This window comes from Protomyctophum parallelum (genome assembly GCF_964188405.1).
Source record: "Protomyctophum parallelum genome assembly, chromosome: 1".
NCBI classification, from domain to species: Eukaryota; Metazoa; Chordata; class Actinopteri; order Myctophiformes; family Myctophidae; genus Protomyctophum; species Protomyctophum parallelum.
Window position 1 is genome coordinate 37,507,965 of NC_139697.1, and position 20,884 is coordinate 37,528,848.

Here is a 20,884-nt window from a genome sequence, read left to right on the forward strand (position 1 = left end):
CATTAAAAAACAAGCAGTAATGCAGTACAGTGAGGACATGAAAAATAAAAAATAAAAGATCAATTAAAGGCAATGTTGTAGAAGTGGGTCTTGAGCTGAGCTTTAAAAATGTCTACAGAGGCTGCCTGACGAAGGTACAGTGGGAGCTTGTTCCATGCTGACGGCCCGTAGAAGCAAAAAGCTGCTTCCCCGTATTTTTTAGTTGCCATTTTTTTGGGCAAAGCGAGCAGGCCGGCCGTGGAAGACCTTAGGGGGCGGTTTGGGACATATTTAGGCAGGCAGTCATGTAGGTAGGAAGGTAGGGGGTTAAGTAGTTAATTGAGCACTGCTAGTGCTAATCATACTATAATTCTAACAATGTCTGTGTGTGTGTGTGTGTGTGTGTGTGTGTCAGAAACACCGCATTATCTCCTCATTGCCTGCACCACTCGCTCCCACTTTTCACACAGGCATTGACCATATGAATATGGAGGGCGTAACGGAGCCCTTTTTTCGATTTGACACATTCATGATTAATAATGATTTTATTAGTGAATAAAAAATGCGACAAGGGCATCTCACAACGGGTAAGGACTAGTGGAGACAATCGTAGCTGCGTTCTTGCCATGATAAGATTGGTCCCACGACTCTCCAGTGTGCCTCAAACTTAACTTTTGTTTTGTAATAATACATTTCTAATCATTTTAGTAACACAGATCTTGTATGGGGGTTCTCTTGCAAGAAGCAAGGAATTTAAATTCATAATGCGATTGTGTTTTCTTTTCTCCACCATCAAACCTTGGTCTGAACTGCTGGAAATGGTTTTACAAGCAAGAAAGAGAAGAAACCGCTTTGATGTGTTGGTCACATTGAATTCACAAATAACACCCAATTTCTCGCCTGTTTTGAATAAGCAGATGGATTTACTTCAAAACAATAACAGGCGAGTAGTGCAGAAAGTTTAGATGATCGGGATATCCGTGTCAGTTTAGTTTTTACTTGTTTTTCGGAGCGATTCTCTCTAGGCCTGTCACAATTATTACATAATCGCCAAATCACAATTATTTGAGATAATTACAAAGTTTTACTTAGCATAACCTTCATAATCCATAAATAAACAAAGCGGAATTAGCTGATCTACAAGCTCACAAAATGCAGATTCGTTTTCCCCACAATTTAAAAAGGGTATTTTGCAAGTTTTACGTTATTAAATGTCATTTCTTATTAATGTTATTTGTCATATCTGCCTTGTGCAATGTTTGTTTACAAAGCCTCAAAGGCAAACTATTCGGCCGAATAGTTTTGGTGCATCCCTAATCCATATGTTCCGACCTTCACTGCACACATTACGAATGACGTCCTTGTGTGGTAAAACCAACATCACCCATCTGATCCCCCCCCCCCCCTCCCCATCACATCACAATATAAATTTGAGAAATTATTTACAAAATATCTCCTTAAAAAAGAATTCCATGTTGTGTTATCGCGAGGTGCAGGAGTTGTGTTGCCAGGGAGTTCAAAAGAAGACTTTCTCTTTTTTTTCCTTTTTTTCTCTCCCAGTGTGCGCTTTGCTGAGTAATGATTCTACTCACAGCCACATGGACAGTATGCTGCCTCCCGGCTCTCTCTCTCTCTGTGTGTACACGTGTGTGTGCTTGCGTGCGCGTTTGAAAGGCAAACACGGACATGCGCACGTGCCCTCTTGACTGGATGATTTGCGTGCACGAGGGAGAAATGGTGTCAGTGATACCCGGGGGAGTGAGTGAGGAGGAGGAGAAGGAGGGGGGAGGAGGGTTTTGTGAATGATCTGACTGGGTCTGTCTCTGACAGCTGTGTATATTTGTGTATTAAAAGTGTGTGTGTGTGCGTGCGTGTGTGTGCTCTCTCTTCCTTGAAGGGGTGTGTCTCTGTGTGATGGTGGTGTCTCTCTCTCTCTCTCGCTCTCTCGCTCTCTCTCTCTGCAGCTCTGACCTGCCTCGTGGTCTACCAAGCATCCACGTCTGTCTTTAACATTGTGGACGGTACTGTGACAGAGTACATTTACTTTAACATTGTGGACGGTACTGTGACAGAGTACATTTACTTGAGTTACTGTTTTGAGTATCTGCACTTTACTTGAGCATTTGCTGTTATTTTTTGATACATTCACTCCACTACCTTTCAAAGACGACAACAGATATTGCACTTTCTGACTCCTGCGTTTCTAGGAAGGGGGAGAAAAATAAATAAATCTGCACAATGTAACTGATCCTCTTCTACCCAGGATTTGAACCTGGTTTCCTGCTGACATTGCTTGCTCAGGGGATGAATTGAATCTTGACCATCAGGTCAAAGTTCGTGTCTAGGTGAGACATGACCTTTGACATGATCTAAATGTCACAACCAACCCAATTGTATACGTTATATTATATTTTATTAAAATACAGATTGGACAAAATTCAATTTTATTAATAAAACAAGTTACAGCGCGCCACTTTAAGCCCTATTTCAAATTATACTGCTGCTAAATAGCCTTGGTTGGCTAGTATGTTTGTCTACTCCGCTAGACACTTAACCCATTTAGGCCTGACCTCGAAATAAAAAATAAATCTTCAAAATCCTCCAGTTTTCTGAAACAAATATTTTCACGATTTTGTTGATGTTTAAAACACCAAAAGGGGTTCCCGCCCAAAATGGGTTAAACGGGTAACTAGGCATTTCAACCACATATCAATACAAAACTTTCGCACACCTGGATTCAAAAGTCTACAAGCAAGTGAAACGGTGAACATCAACAGTAAAAGTTTAGCCACTTGCAGCACGGTACACGAAGGATTTATTGATCAGCAGTTCGGTCACACACACAACCACCTTCAGCTAAACCCATCTATTTTGAAATTGTTGCCGAGTGGGAAATTTGTAAAAATGTCAGAATTCAGTGATGAAGCAGCAGTCACTGTGGCCGATGGATGAACGAAAGCAATTTCCTTTCATTCCAGTGAACAGAGTTAAGAGTTTAGAGTTATCTTAGTGGAAAAAGCTAAACACAAGAAAACACCAATGTCCATGGACAAAATGTCAAACTTGTGCTGTTGGTCGTTCCAGAGACGGAAGGCAACGTAAAATAAATTTCTTTTGACATTTGCTTCTTCCACCCCCCCTCCCCCTTTCTGTCTGTTTGTAAAATGCTCAGGATTAGCATAGTAATATCTTTCTCTGCGTCCGGGTGACACTACAGACTTCATTTACATGACGTATTTTGTGTGTGTGTGTGTGTGTGTGTGTGTGTGTGTGTGTGTGTTTTAAAAAGCAGTTAACCTTTAAATGTATGCAGTCTCTGCTGATCCGGGGATGCTGGGACTGACGTCACCCCTTGGCTTCTCTTTACACTCAGTGCTCACCTTTGCTCTCCTCAAAAATTGCCAATGGCTCCTATGAGGCATGGAAAACCATATACACGTAGACCGTAGAGTGTCTATTACTATATTACTATTTTGTTGCTGGTTGGCAGATACCTGTGTGTGTGTGTGCACATATGATTATTATAATTTTAGGTTTATCATTTGTAAAGAATCTGGTTGTGGTAATAACAAACTTGTTTGTATCTGCACGCGTGTGCAACTCAATTATGACGTGTGGTGTGGTGTATTTGCCCTTTTGTGTTTTTGTTGGCTGGCATGGTTCCAGCAGCATGGCTAATATAAGGGCAATCTATCCACAGCCGACAAGTGGATTGGAGAAGAGAAGGGTTGCACACAGATCCTGGCCAAAATATTACCTCTATCACAATACCCCCATACATCTTGAGAGTTTTGTACTCTCTCATTTGGTTCCTGATTATCAATAATTCCGCATTCTCCTTTGCAGTGCTTGCTCACACTCTTGAGTTATCAATCATATAGCTGGGGACCGCCTGGAACCCCCTCAAGGACCTCTGGGGGTTAACCGGACCCCACTTTGAGAACCACTGCTCTACTCGTTCACAGGCGAGGCTGTGGATGGTTCAGTGAATGGAAACAAACTACAGGCTTTTCTCTCAGTGTAATGTTGGCATGATTAACCGTTTTAGACCTGAGTTAAAAACATTCACTTTGAAAGAATATAATATAATTAAGAATATTAAAAGATTTGTGCCACATTTTTAAGAGTTTTCAAAAATAGCAGACCTACAAGCTCGTAGCGCGAGCTTGGGGTTTCCCCGCCCCAGAATGGGTTAAAATGGCAGCATGTGGTTGCATCAATATGTGTTTTCTTTTCTGTGTGATCTGTATTTAATAATAAAAAAAAAGGTTGAAAAATGGATTAAAGGTTTCTGCCCGACAACTATAGTTTGGTGAGACTGTCATGACGAGGTTTGGTGTGTCTTTGAACCAGAAGAGAATTTGCATGATGGCATAGCTGTTATGTGTGCAAATGAACCGTTTCCACTAGGGCTGCGACCTTCGATCTTTGTTTATTTTAAAGTAAAAACTTCTTCCGATTTCTTTTTTTTAAATAGCTAGCTTCGAAGCTTGGATGATTGGGCCCTGGGGGGGAGTGTGAAAAATCTGAAAGACCCGTTTCATTAAATGGCTCTAGAGAGACTGTGTACCATTTTGCGTGATGTTTGGACAAAATCTGTAGGTGTACTGTCCAAAAAAATGTTTTGCACAAAGCAGCCTCCTGGTGGCGCTATAAGAGGCCAATGTGAAAACCTTGGGGCAGAGGTTCAGCTGTGGCATTCAGGGAGTGTGTGTGCAGAGTATTGCTGCGATCAAGCCAACGGTGCCGGAGATTAGCTGTCCACAGACGGACACACACACGGACGGACGGAGTGCAAAAAATACTCTCTCCTCATGCCTTCGGCCTGGTGGACACAAAGATGTGGTACAGTGGTAGTTGTCCTATATTGTGCTTATGCTTAGCTTAGATTCACATTTCTCACGATGAAATTCAAACCGATGTTTAAGACTTTCTGTGGCTTCATGGGAGCTAAGTTAGAGAGGGTTGGCGTTGGCCTAGCTGCTAGCTAGCCTCCCTCTCCTGTCTGACTGTTGTTAGCATATAGCTTTTAGCCTGTATGTGTCTGACTCTGTGTTATTATAGAGCCCACTGCAGCTCACAGTAGCCTCGTTCCCAGCCTTACTCATCTGCTAAGAGAAAAGCTCACAGGCAAACCGTGTGTGTGTGTGTGTGTGTGGGTGTGTGTGTGGTCGGTCAGTGTTCTCACACAGTTAGTTATCAACCTGCTTATAGCAACTTGTGATGTACACCAAGTACATATACTAGGGTGTTGTACTTAAGTGCGTGTATGTGGTGTCTCATGTGTATTATATATTTTCCCCCCAAGCTCATGACTTTCACTCCGCTATGTTTAAAATAGAAATATTGTATTATTGTACTCCACCACATTTCTAGGGAGGGAACCTTTTGACCCAAACGTGCAAAAAACATAATACAGTAACCGCCTTAAGCTCTATTTCAAATATAGTCTACATTACAAGCTCTATAATCTTCTACACGCTCACGTGTAGCAGTGTGACACATTGTGAGCTTATAGATCTGCTATTTTCAGTATTTTTTTTTATAATTAAAAATTATTCAAATAAAAAAAGTACAGATTTGTTTAATTTTTTTTTAATACTTTGTCCAGGCTGATTTCTCTGCAGACTAGTACTACATAATATGAAAAATGGTTGACTTCAAAGCTGTCTGCGACGGTGACACTAGTACAGTGTGGTCTGTTCACTCTGTTGACATCGCCGCTGGGCAAAGAAGAATTGTGTTCCACATAGGATGAAACATCCTTAAATCATTGTGTGTGTGTGTGTGAGTGTGTGTTCGTTTTATGACGATATCCGTTTGTCCCGGCCGTGTGGCGCAGGAGAAGTTTGTGTGTGTGTGTGTGTGTGTGTGTGACTGTGGTGTGACCACGAGACGGGCAGTGACCCAGCCAGGGACCTTTTTAAGTGGTTTCTCTCCCGTTCCGTTGCCAAGGGTTATTTCTGGCGTCGGTAGTGAGTGACACACTTATCGTAATGGGTGACGGCCAGCCCAGGGTGCCCACAGTGATCAGACTGACTCAAAGTATCGCTCACACCACCGCGGCGAGAAGTGCAAGCTGAGATCAGTGGAATGTGGCGTGACGTGTCGTCGTGCCTCTTCAGATTCCCCCGCCGCCTGTGACAGCCCCCTAGTTGTCGTAGTAAAAATCTAATCATGTGACCCCGTCGGGATCGGTGCTAAGTTCATCATGGTGCTTTCATGGTTCAAATAAAAAAATGGCAAAAGTAGCAGCTCTGCTACTTTTGGTGCTTTTTTGTGTGACGCTCTTAGCATGATCAAGCAGGGCGTTCATTTATGAACAAAACGTTCAGTAAAAATATGCAGATAAGGTTTCTTTGCTCCGACTCCTAGAAGGCCTGGTCCTCCTGTCTGAGCCATGCCCTGTTTTGAGCACCACCCCTCTCCCTCTCCCCTCCCACAGTGAGGGGAATCCCCCAGCAGTCACCTGGAACAGTGTCTGGGGGTGACAGGTTGACACACAGCAGTCAGCTCTAACCTCTCGAGTGTCTTCTCTTCTCTCCGTCTCTCTCTCTACTATTTCTGACCTGATATTGCTCTTGACAGGCGGGGTGGAAAATGCTTCGGCTGCCTCTCTCTCTGATCCTCTGTATTGGTAGATTTTTGTCACCACTTCTTGCCTGCTGGGAGCTTGTTGTTGGTAATCAGACAAACGCTCAGGCTAGCCTGTGGTGATCCCGGACAACTAATAACAAATTAAGTCTTTGGCAGGATAGGCACAAACACGTGCACCTAAAACGGTATTATGTGGTGCTATGCATGATGTCTTCAATCCGGGTTTTGTTTTTTTTAAGCGCCGACATTAACCCGTTAAAACCGGGACGCGTCAGTGTCATTTGATATTTTAACCACTTTAACCATTATTTTATAGTACACTTTGGATCATCTAGTAGCGTGTCACTTCTTGTCACGCTATGAGCTTTCAGATCTGCTATTTTTGAATAATCGTGAAAATGTGTGCAAATCTTTGACATGTTTTACTAAAATCTTTGCTTCTGGGCGGCCCCTTGAACTAAATATTTATTTGTGTTTATTTCGACGTCAGGCCTAAATGGGTTAAAATGGGCCTCAGGTACCCTGCCCATCGTCCTGATACTGTATCTGTCCCACCTCGTCAGCTGTGATGGATGTGGACGTCCAGTGTGTGTGTGTGTGTGTGTGTGTGTGTGTGTGTGTGGGAGTGGGGGTTAGCGCATGAAAACAATGACATTGGCCTCATTGCACACAACGACTTTCTTTTCAACCATTCCCCTTCTTTCTGTTTGTTGTTTGGGGCTCAGCGGTAGAGTGGCCTGATGGTAACCGCAAGGTTGCTAGTTCGAAAGGAAGTGTCCTTGGGCAAGACACCGGACCCCAAATTGCTCCTGATGTGCTGGTTGGTGCCTTGCATGGTTTCCGCCGCCATCGGTGTATGGATGCACAATCTATGTAAAGCGCCTTGGATAAAGGCCCTATATAAATTTACCATTTTGTTAGTGGTGGTATTCACTGGTGGACAACGTGATAATGTTTGTTTGCCTCGTTCTTATACGTAAGTTTTGACAAGTTGGTCTTAAAAAGGTCTCAGAAGACCTTTACTTACTAGTGTATACAGTGTACTAAACTTTATACAACACTTATACTGTATGTTGGTTTGTTTATTGTTGAGTGGGAGAACGGTGTGAGAAAACGGTGTGAGCGTAAACCTGTTGCATTCCCTGTCACATCCACGGACGGATACAAGAGACAGTAATGGAATAGTAATAGTTTCTCATCATCGTGTGTGTGGTTGGTTGGCTGCTCAGTCAGTCCCCTCTTCCCTGTAAATCTTTAGCATTCTTGAGAACAGCTGGCTGAACATCTGGGTGAGTAATATGCTGCTTCTGCTGTAGTCTAGTGGATGGATACCCCCCCCCCCCCCCCCTTCCTATTTTTCCAGAGTCATGCGGCGGTCAGCTCTCTAAAGGCGGGCTGGAACCACTAAGGCTGATTTGTCGGACAGACGAGCGAGAGCATAGACATAGACCCAATTGCTTTAATTGAGAACAAGCCAGCGTTTTGTTGCTTCTCGTTCTTCCGGTCTAGCCCAGTAGTTCTCAATTAATTTTTGTATCAAATGTTGATATTTGGCAATGGTATTTTAATGTGATTCAACATGACGCTCAAGAGTAGCAAAAACTGCCTTCTGGCCTTGACAGCCCATACAGTATATCCAAAAAGAAAAGTCATGTCTGATTGCATTAAACAATTAAACTCACTTCGCCACTCACTTTACCACTCGATTTGCCACTCACTTTGTGCATGCGCATACCCTCTATATTTACAGAGGAAGGAGGTGGGTTGGGGTGGGGGGGGGGCAGGTGTTTTACTATCAAGGAGTTCAATGAGCCGGATGATGCTCACTCGTATTTCAAGGACGGGACATATTTTAGGTCAGTTTGTTTTGTTTGGTTCTACGGATGTCGGATAACCTTTGTGTATTTTTGGTAGCACGTTCAATTTGGTTTACTAAAGGCTTTTACACACCGGCAAATTAGCGATGCGAATAAACGACCCGGAAATGTTTGACACGTCTACCTATACACATCTTAAATGTGATGCGTACACAATGCAATTTGCGTCATTTGGGATCCACACCACAGCCACAGGGGGGAGGGGGGGGGGGGGGACACAGTTGGTCGCACACTGTTATGCTGGATTACCAGTCAAGGTTGCTTTATTATTTTTGAAGCAACTTATTCGCATGAAAAAAATGTACGTCTGCTATTTTTTATCTTGTTGGTGTGAAAACTACTGATTGAGAAGGCATCAGTAGTATCGCGCCACCGAGTGGCGCGATACGAGCTTGTAGGTCTGCTATTTTTGAAAAATCGAAGACACTTTTAGAATCTGATCTCAGGTCAGAATGGGTTAATAATGAAACTGTCAGGATGTAATAGACATTTTTAGAATCTGATCTCAGGTCAGAATGGGTTAATGGGTTAAGTTCCTGTAATGTTGACGGTGCTGCACGGACCTCACCCCGCTCTGCTCGGCCAGCTGCTGAGCGGTCCAAGGATCGCTCGTCCTGTGTGTGTTTTGGTGCGGCCTCTATTTATGACCCAACAAGGAGAAATGGTGTGTTGCTGATAAGGGCCTGTCACAGTTATTTGCATAGTAGTTTCGAATTGTTTTCACTTTTCAGTTGAAAAATGTCCATTAACAATCAACAGTTACAGAAATAGCTGATCTACAAGCTCACGGCGTGTCACATGCATTTTTGAAAAATAAAAGTATAATGTTTATTAAAGCTGCACTATGTAATCTTCCTCTTCCTGCGTAAAGTGCTGAATCTTTTTACCAATGGAGCCAGCTCGGCGGATACATGTAATCTTGACCATCGGGTCAAAATCCATGTCGGATCCTGTGTCTATAGGTGAGACATGACCTTTGACACGATCTAAATGTCTCAATTGATCAGCAGCGAGACATAACATAATACAAGTTATACACCAGGAACACCCAAGTAGCCAACCACATCTCATACCTCAATCATAATGTACTTTCGGACCATATTAAAGTCACAATTCAAATGCATTGCATTTCAACAATTTTATGTCATCAATATCATATATCGGGGATCGGCTCTGTGTGTGTTTTGGTGCTGCTCACAATTTTTCCTGTGACAATTTATCCTCAACTTAAATTTGTAACCGTGACAGGCCTATTCAGTGCGGCTAATAAATCAGGTAATAGGATGCACTGCTTATTAGTAGTCTGCATTACAGTTACTGTATAACAGTTTAAGATAAACCCTACTAGAAACGTGTTTTGCAATATCGATATCGATTTGCCCGCAGCAATTCATCGGTTATCAGCCCTGGTATTGTAGTTGGCTACGGACAGGTGTGCTTAAAAACCATGCCCAATCAAAGCCTGGACATGTGATGTGTGCAACACACCAGCATCTCGGCCGTGTGCGTGTGTGAGTGAGTGAGAGACTATACTTGTGAGTCTCCCCACAACAAGTATAATTTGAGAAACAGACGTTGTGATTGGTGATCGACAATTTACCCGATTTGGGGAAACCAATCTTTTATACCATTTAAGTGGACTTTTAAGTAAACCAGATCTATAGTATAATATCGTTTTGAATCTTTGTGACGGGCCTAAACATTCTCCCCTTCCTCCCCACACACACACACAGGAACAGTTTTGACTTGGATTTTGACATATCATTTTGGTGGTTTTTATAGTTGTTAGGGCTACCATGAGGAAAAGATTCAGGTTGTAGTTAGGCTGTGGTTCAACATTTAGATGTTAGGTGTAGGCGGTTAAGGTTGGAGTTTTTACTAATTCACAGTATGCTTACTTTACTTACCAGTGTTGCTCATCGGAAACAGAAATAGCCAAAGCTTGTAGATTGTCGGCTTGAGAAAAGGGTTGAAAAGGACAAGAAATTGTGTGCGAACTGATCGTGTGTGGACTGTGGAGGGCTTTAGTGCAGAACAATGGTGCGTGTGCGCCGAGCCCCGGCCATGTGGTGGATTAAATTAGCACCACTTGTTTATGGTTTGTACCCAGTCCATCTGCTGGACTACACACACACACACACGCACATACACATACACAATGTCTTCGCCGCATGACATTGCAGCACTAGTATATCGTCGCTGTTGGGCAGAAACCGCTTCTCTTCCTATTTTAACTTTTTGTGTGTTTTTTTTTTCATAATTTAACAACCTACTTGATCATAATACAGCGTCGCGCAAAGCGTCACAACAACCATTGTTTGAGGCAAATGGTCCCCAATGGTCTTATATCTCCAATTCTGTGTGTTGGAACATTTGGAGCTCACAAGTATACGCATGCACGCACGCAGCCACGCACGACCTCACCCTCCCTTGGAGTACCTGCATGTACACACAATGTCTCACCCCCCCCCCCCCCCTCCTCTCCCCACTTCTTCTTTCCAACAGACAGCCCAGTCATGGGACAATATAGCCAAAGCAACCTCTTGTGCCAAACAGTGAGCTGTTTTTTCCCCTTTATGCAGATTAGCCATGTGCTAATTTAAATTATTTATTTATTATTTGGCTGTGGGGAGGGGGGGCGGGGGCTAGCCAGGCGAGGAGGTTCCTCCGGCAATCGATTAAATGACTAGTGAGTGAGAGAGAATATCGTTGCTGTTGCTGCAATTTTATCCTGAAAAAGTAACATATTGGATATCTTATGTCAGGCGGAAACCTCATAATTATGTATGTCCAAAACTGTTACTTTAAAGGATAAAAAACGAAAAAAAGAAAAGAAAAAAAAACGAAAAAATGCTGTGGTTTGAGCTTGTAGATCTGCTGCTTTTGATACTTTTGTGTGATGCTGTAGTATGTACCATTAAGACGCCCTAAAGGGAGGTCACGCTGAGGACCCCTTTTTTAACGTTTTCGTGCCGGGTAGGGTGAAAAATGTGTGCTAATTAATTTTCGGGCCTGTTGAGAACTCGGGCGCAGCTGCGCTAATAACTTTGGGGCGGGCCCGTCTAGAGTTTGAATGGACAGTTATTAGTCAAAAGGGAGACATCGAAGAGGAAGGAAGGGCGGGTGGGGAGGATCAACATCTGAAATGTTAGAACAAGTCAGCTCCATATATGGAGATCTAAGGGTTTGAGGTTGGATGTAGAGTTGCTGGCTGGCTCCATATATGCAAATCTAGGTGATGACCCAGTCTTCTCCATGTATGGCTATCCAGGGTTTGATGAGGTCAGTGTCGTGATCTTCATATATGGAGACAACCATATATGGAGACAACCATATGTGTAGCGTGTCATGAGGCGTGATGGCTATATATGGAGGCTGACCGACAGGTTTCTCAGGTTTTCATAGTAATCTACGACCTGCAATCATGAAAAAGGTTAGAATATGGAGATAAGTGTTTTCTGCCCGTCAGCGGGTGATAGGCTGTGTCAGCATGCAGGTTGTGTGGTGTCTGTGACACGGTGCCTCTTGTTAACCTGAAATACAAACAAACTTCCTCTTCACACCGATGGTGAGACAGATTTGACTCTCCGACCGCTACGCTCTTTTCTAAATTTTTTCTCATCATCCGCCTCTAATGTACAAAAATAAAATGAACGTAGGCGTCTTGAGAACTAGTTCTTTTTGATGTTGTGATCTCGTACAGTGTGACATTGTCCTTCATCAGTTAATTTTACACCAGCCTGAAACTTGTTTTTATTTTTTACCCCTTAGGGATGAATTGTATCAAATGTAATAACATTGTAGAGATTGAACTTTTTCATAGACCTTCATCGGTGTAAATTCATGTTTATTTGTTTGTTTACACTTGATCTTTTCTATTTTGGTTTTACTTTTAGCGTTAACTCCTTGCAACCGTTTGGACCCAAGGAGTTGCATGGTGACCCTTTGGTGTGGTTACGGCTTTAGGAAAATAAATAAAAAACACACTTTTTAAATGCAATTTTACAATATTCTATGATTTATTTTTTTATAATTATTTTTGGGGCATGGCACACAGGAGTAAGAGACTCATGATTGTGCTGAATGATTGTTATATAGGCCTGTAAATTGGGTTAAATATTCTGAAGAAGTTTTGGAAAGTCATTGAAAATAAATTGTGGGAACCCTGAGTTTACTCTAGTGGTTTAAGTAAGACATAAAGCTGGGGACATACCCATATATGTTCCTTACATGTCAGCACATGACATTCTGCCATGTGGAAAAAAAGCTACAATGTTGATGTTCCACCTTGTCAGGCTGTGCGAGTCAAACTCGTCTGTGTGCGTGTGGAGGCAGTGAGCTGACGTCAGTATGCCAGAGCAACTTGTGTGTGTGTGTGTGTGTGTGTGTGTGTGTGTGTGTGTGTGTGTGTGTGTGTGTGTGTGTGTGTGTGTGTGTGTGTGTGTGTCGGTGAGCTCACGTCAGTGTGCAAGAACAACCATTTCACCTCCACAAAACACAGCCGATCTTCTTGACTCAGCAGAAGAAGGGACAGCATGGCTTAGCAGTTCTCCACAGGGAGCTGGTAATATCTCTGCTCCAGTAGTCATTTTTCATGGAACCGCCTCCAGTAGACCAGCAGATATGTTTCTCTTAGGACTGACCCAAAAAGTTTTATTCCAAGCTTCGTTCGATGGCATGGGATTCGAACATGATGAAAGTATTAATTACTATTTTTTTATCGAAAGCTGATCTACAACGCATCTACAACGCATTGCAGCATGACGTCTTGAGAGCCTGTAGATCTGCAACCCTTCAAAGGCATGTGATCCGTTACGTTTAGTATCATATAGCCTGCAACATGTTTCATTTCATTTCAGCGTTATGTTATCTGGTTAGACTGTGACACATGCCAAGTGAGCATAGCTCCACGATTCATGAATCCCCTACTCCTTATTTAATCTAATCCCCCTCCCACTGAATGAATCAAAGGTCAGCCCCTAGTTTCTGTTAACACAAAGAATGACCTTCCCTTTATTTCTTCACATGTAGCCTTCATATAACGATCTGGCGTTGATCGTAGCACCAAATTTCCCAAGAAGTCGCTTCCACGGACCGATGTATCAATTCTCTCTGTTGGCCATTTTAAGTGGGCTGTCGATCATAGGTGAAACAATTAATTGAATATACGAGTGAAAGACAATTACACTTTGACCCCTCCTTGTTCCCCACATCGCATTGCAAACACTCGTGACGAGTGTCACAAGGGTACAAAGGTAGTGAAGATCTACAAGCACAACGCCTCGCGATGTGTGCTTTAATTTTAAATTAATTAAAAAATCATAATGAAAATGTAACGACTTTGGACATGAGAGGTTCCCACCCGACAGCGGCGATATGTTGATTGCACAGCAGCTCAAGTTGTGATTCTAATATTTGCAGCCTTGTCATAATGAAAGTGGGTCAAGGGAGCATCTCTTCAGCGGCCCACAATGGTACTTGTTCTGCACAGCAGCTGCTCTCTCACAACTCTGAGGATGTTTTTCTTTCCAAGGAAGATGATAGTGATACTAAATTGAGGTCATGGTGCTGGGCCTCGGCAGATTCCCCCCCGAAGATCCACTCTTCAGCCTGTGCTCTGGGGGTCACAATCCCTCCTATGAGAGTACCGTTAGATTTTTCTTTTTTTTCACAAGCATTAGTTTGGACCAATTATATGAAGATGGGTTGAAATGGCTGAAGTCGTCCTTTATCTAGTGAGGATACCAATAGTTTAGGACACAAATTTGACATTTGAAGCTGAAGATGACCAATCTACAAGCTTGCAAAGGGTCGCAGCGCAATACATTTTGCACTTGTGGATCTGTTATTTTCAGTGTGCAATACCGACACTGACATGAGTTGATCAACTTAACGGATCAATGAAAGAGAAGCCTGTCCACTGACCACAGGTTAGCTTCCTGCTTCTTAGCACAGAGAAATGGTAATGTCATCTGTTCTGGGACTAGACAATTATGGCATAATTATGTCATAACATCTAATCAGCTTTACAGTATGACTCTCCCAAGGTTGAATGCTTTGGCCTGGGGGGGGGGGGGGGGGGGGGGGGCTGCTTTCACTCTGTGAGAATGCCTGCGCTCGGAGAGCGAGGTGTTAGTTGTCATGGCGACAGTGTCAACAACACAGGCGTCCACGTGGCACAGTGCTAAGGCCCGATGTGTGGGGTCCTCATGTGCACTCTCGTCTACCTGCCCTCTCTGTACCCAGACAGGCACACGTGTCTCAGATGTGCCTGTCCATATTCTAGGGTTAATAGCCGATCTACGAGCTCATAACGTGACACGTTCTGAGATTGTAGATTGGCTATTTTTGGCGAAGCAATTTGGTGTAGACGGAAAAAGGTGCTCAAAGTACAATTGTACCAGCTCATTAGGACCAACTCAACGGCCCGCGGACGGCAGGCCAGGCAGCAGATGTGAGCAAACATTTTCCTCGCCATGTTTCTTTTGGCAGCGACATCCCCAGCTGTTTTCCTCTTAGAAGAATCGCGTAGTCGTGATTCGACATTTTGAAAGAAGAGGGAACTGATGCTGTTTTTTATGTACGAATGATTTGGATCACATGGGTGATATATTATGATATTGAAATTTAGCCCGATAACTTATTCGTTACGCGATCGAATCAATGTCAATACAGTAACTGTGATGTTGGCCGCAGATGAAGACTAATATTACCTGATTTATTAGGCATGCTGATGCAGTCCTTAGTTGAAACAACTTTATTTTGGGGCATGTTAGGGAACACACTTGTTGCCAGAAGGTTGCCGGTTTAATCGTGTGTGTGTGTGGGGGTGGGTGGGCGTGTGGAGAACAATATATCCGTACACAATATGTTCAGATGGGGGTCCACAGGCTAATATTAATTTGGGCCTTTTTGACATGGAAAAAGTGTGAGAATCACTGATTTAGAAGAGGGGATGGTTTGTCTTGTCAGGGTTAAGTCAGAGGGGTGGGGGTGTGGGGATCGGTGGGTTGCAGATGGGGGTTAAAAGTGCATCAGAGGTCACCGGAGAACGCCTACTGGGGCCTGTTAGCTCTTCCCCCTGTGGCACACTCCCTAATGACCCCAGGGAGTATGGTTGTCCCCTCCACGCACACACGCACGCACGCACACACGAGCACTCTGTCCACCAACCTGGATAAACTCAGGAGAGTGTGAGGCTGCAGGAAAAACCCGGAGTGGAATTAACTTGGCTGGTGTTGACCGACTGACACCCCCCGCCCACCCAAGTCCCTTGCCCCCCCCCCCCCCCCCCCAACACACACACACACACACACACACACACAGACACACACACACACACACACACACACACACACACACACACACACACACACGTCTCTCTCCGTTGCAGGCCCATAGAGTGAGAAGTTGAACCATCCACCTATCTCAGTGGTGGAAAGTAGCTTTAGTACAATTCTCTAGTAGCCTACAATTTTTAGATTTTTTATTTTACTTTAGTTATTTCCATTTTTTCAGTACATCTATATTCCACTTTGTCTCAAAGACAAATGTTATACTTTTTACTTCACTGCAATTATATTTGTGTTTTGTAAATGAATGCTCGACTGCACTAGCTCGAAACGAAGCAACTACTGGTACTTTTTTTTCTGAGAAGTACGTTTTGGACATTTGAGGTTCCTCCTCAACAGAGACGATATACAAACACACAATACATGCATGGTAGAAAACAGTGTAGCATTAACGGGTGTATTTACATATGAAGGAGGCGCTAATGATGGATGGGAAGTCACAACCGTGGAATGTTTAATTGTTTAATTTAACCAAGGGAATTGTACCGATAGACTAATCGATACACCCCTAATTTCTGTGGCGTGAGGCATCTTAATGTTCATGTACACCCCCTGGACATGGTGCTAGTATGTCACATGATCTACAAGTACATCCCCTGGACTTGAAACTAGTATGTCACAGGGACTTGGCCGATCCAGGCTAGACTTGGCCCTAATCCAATAAACCCTTGATGCCGAGTGTCAAGCAGGAAGGCATCGGGTCCCATTTGTATACTCTTTGGTATGACCCGGTCGGGGGATCGAACCTCGACCTCCCAATCTCATAACGGACATGTTAACCAGGGATGTCAGTAACGGATACTTTCCCATCTGGTTGGCAGATAGCATTATCCCGTTAATTAACTTGGTTGTTGATTTATACAATATTTTTTACCCAAAATATTTTACCCTTATACTTATTGGTCGCGTTCCTGTTCTCCCTTTGAGCTTCTTCGGTAGTGTGTACTGTATTTATGAGCATTGTATGTCTGTCCTGTTTTTTGTTGTGTATTTTTTGTTACTGGCAGAGCTTTGTCACTTCTTTTTTACTGGTTAAATAAAGGTTAAAAAAATCTGCACATACACAGAATTAACCTACCAATTTGCATGGTAGACATTTATGTATGCTCCGCAGTTCTATGTGAAATTAGAATCGGAATCTGAGATTAGAATCCGAGGTAAAAGCGTGTTAAGATTTCGGCTATCGAGGGGGAACCTTTTTCCTATGACATCCCTGCCTGGTAGCCTACACACGGATAGCGCCATGCTAAGGTAGCCAGTCTGGGGACTTTCCACCAGGCCAATGGATTTAATCCCGAGAGTAGAAAAAGTAGCGTTCCACTTCATTGATACGTTTCGACATGTTGTGTTACTCTCATCTTGCTGTCGCTCTTTTAGTTTGGACGTTCCCATTGTGCTCCCGTTGTGCAACAGCGGAATTTGCGGAAATGTTCTTTTTCTCATTCTATCTATTTGTTCTCTTGGATATAGAATACTCTCCTGCGTCTCCCTGAAGTGTGTTTAGAATAATGACATCTCCCCATAACCAAAAATCACCGTCAGGAAAATGCTGAACCTACATTTAGTATGCAAATTAACCATGAAGCCGATGAGCAGATTCAGATATTTTTGAATAAGCGGCTATCCGGTTAGCCGCTGACATCCCTAACGCTAACCACAAGGCCACAGTTTTTCTTTGTGGTATTGCTACTTTTACTTAAATAAAAGGTAACCGAGTACTTGGTCCACCACTGCCTCTCTCCACTCCTCTCCCATGGCTGTGCTGTCATTCATAGAGTGCCAAAACCTGGGCTTTGCTTTTATTAAAGCCCATACAGGAAGCACCAGAGCTTTCGTTTCTGGCCCGGGTTCAAACACCACGCACGCACACGCGCGCGCGCGCACGCACACACACACACACTGCTGCAGCTGGGACACGTTACATTTTCGGCATGCTGCCCTCCTCTCCTCGCCGTCTCTCCAATGGCTATAAATAGACCCTGGTGGTTGTCTTCCTTAACCGAGGAATAGAGGTTTTTGATGGGAGGGGAGGGGGATATGCACACATACACGCACGCACGCATGCACACATGCACACATGCACACAGAGGTTCGTACAACTACACTTGTGAGGACATTGCAATTTTTGGACGCCATTGAAAATTGAGAAAAATAGCTTAACAATGGTCAAAATTAAAGCAGTGAGAGAGCTTTTGTACATCGGCTATTCTTCACCAGCTCTACTAAACTAAAATAAATAAATCAGGCATAACCCCAACCCTTAAACGCAACCTTTAAATGTCTAATCCTAATCTTTGTCTAATCTCTAAACCCCCTTTAAAAAAAATATTAAACGATAAAACGACAATTTCACTTGTGAGGACCAGGGAAACGGTCCTCACAATTTTTCAAGTTTTACGGAAAATTTGATCCTCACATATATAGTAAAAATACGCACGCACACATGCACGCACGCACGCACACACAAACGTGCACACACGCATACACACACACATACACTACACACACACACACACACATTAATAACCGTGGGAAGCATGCAGTGAAAGCATTGTGTTGCAGCCTGAGGTCATCAGAGCAGAGAGAGAGAGAGGTGTTCAAACTTCAAAGAGCCCAGGCAGTCAGCGCTGCTCTGCGGCCTTCGTTGCGGCCTGTCTCACTGCCTCTCCTCCACGTGCACGCAAACGCTCTGAGCAGCTGATGCACCGCTTTAATGGCGCTGCAGACAGACAGACAGGCAGGCAGGCAGATAGACAGATAGGCAGGCAGATAGACAGATAGGCAGGCAGATAGACAGACCGATGTTATGATGGACCGACCTTATGACCGATATATATGGCTTTGGATTGATCATTATTTCACCTTTTTGACAGCGATTATGCAACTGATATGTCCCGATTCTTAACCCCATACGCTGTTGAGTGGAGTCCCTCAGGGTTCTATACTAGTGTATTCTCTGTTTTCACTCTTCATTAATTATCTTTGCTGAAGATAGCCGATATACAAGCTTATCAATTTAATTTTAGCATTTTGAAAATGTGGATTGTCTCCACCATGCTGAAGGCATGGGGAGAGAGTATGTTTTGCACTCCGTCCGTGTCCGTCCGTCCGTCCGTCCTTCCTTCCTTCCTTCCTTCCTTCCTTCCTTCCTTCCTTCCTTCCTTCCGTCCATCCGTTACCAGCTAATCTCCGGCACCGTTGGCCCGATCCATGCCAAACTTTGCACACACACTCCCTGAATGCCAACGATGAACCTCTGCCCCAAATATTCCTCAACGACCTGTTATAGCGCCACCATCTGGCTGATTTAGACAAAACACATTTCTGTAGATTACTCGTACACATTTTATCCATACATCACACAATTCGGTATACACTATCTCCATAGTGATCAACACGGATCTGCACCAATTCACATCTTCCATCCTTATTGGCTAAGATTGTCTTCCAAAGCTCACATGATTGGACCGTTTCGATCAAAATGCCACAAATCACAAACGCAGTGTGCAATTTACGTGAAAACACATTGTTTATGTTAGTTGCACAGATTTCATCCAAATCTCACGCAAATGGGTACACATGATCTCTGTAGTCATGTGATCAAGACGAGTCTGTTGGATATCTCAGATTCTACACTGATTGGCTAAGATTGCCTTCCAAAGTTTTCAGGATGTCCTGCTCATCCAGAATTCTATCCTCAGAGATGCTATGAGTGATCTGTTTATATTACTCCTAAACATTTTGCCAAACATCACACACACTCCTATCTTCCTGGTGGAGACCTGTGCCCAGAATGGCACTTTTTCTAGTTGGATCATAAGTTTTTCAAATGGATTAGAATTGGTTTTGCACTTTTTGAGTGCAAAGCATCGGCAGTCGACGGTGGTCTAGTCCAAGATCCATGCACGCACGGACACACGCACGCACGCGCGCACACGCACACACACTACGCTAGACTTTTATGACCTTGGCTCCAGCTGTCGACACACTCGACAGACTGCCGCTACCCCGTCACAAAGTATTTTCAAAAGCAAGTACATTAACTCGAGTACAAAAAGATCTGACGGGGCAAGCTTTCACTTGTAGACGACGAGTAAATGTTTGACACGGAGAGAGAGTATCTGATACTTTGACTCAAGTAAGTGGTGGGGGGTTGAGTACTCTCGTCTCTCTCCAGCCACTGCCAAGGCGGTAGCAGCCAGTCAGTCAGTCAGGGTCCACAGCCAAGGTCAGGCTACCCCCGTCCCCCCTCCCTCCCTCCCCCCTCCCTCCCCCCCCTGTCGGCGTTCCCAGCTGTGTGGGGTGGGCCACGCTCCAGCCACCGCAGACACTTCCACTTCCTTAAGTTTATTTTCATAGGAACCCTCGCCGACGTCTCTGCCTGTAACAGTATCCACCCTACTGGCACAATGATCTCCTGGGCAGGGAGAACACGCTCCTGGCGGGATATACTGGAGCTCATTCATTCATTCCAGGCCAACATTTTTTTCCCTCTTTTTCTTTTTTTTCTAGTGGGAAAGTGAGCAATGAGGGAAGAAGTACTGTACTACAATTATTCTTTTTTACTTAAATAAAAGTATTAATTGTAGAAATAGTCTAAGTTTGGTGTTCCAAATGTACGTGAGTAAATGTAAGTAAGTATTGGTATCAAAAGGGTATTATAGTACCAAAAGTAGAATGTCATCACTGTGCAGGACGTCCCATTTCACACGTTTTCAAATGTGTAAAATGTATAAAAAATAGCAGATCTACAATCTCACAACGTGTGTGAGATTTCGGCCATATTTTCAAATGGCCGAAATCTATTATAGGGCTGAAGCGGTTAATGTGTGTTTTGTAATAATATTCGAAATCTACAAAGTAACTCGTAACTAAAGTTTTAAATAACTGAGATGTAGATGTAGATGAGTACAAGTAAAATTACAAAAGAAAATTGTTACTTTACACCACTGAAAGTGAGCCCCATCCTGCCCCCCCTCCCCCTCTCTTTCTCTCTCTGGTTTGTGTTCTATATTTACTCCCGATAATCTTGTTTTCTGTTTTCTTTTGATGTTAATGCTTCTTCCACGACGGATGTGT

At 43.6% G+C, this 20,884-nt stretch overlaps 1 protein-coding gene across 1 annotated transcript in view; it reads left to right on the forward strand.

Moving 5' to 3' along the window:
- LOC310872783 (uncharacterized protein) overlaps window positions 1-20,884 on the forward strand; it is a 57,034-nt gene that overhangs the window by 10,878 nt on the left and 25,272 nt on the right. The window lies entirely within an intron of this gene.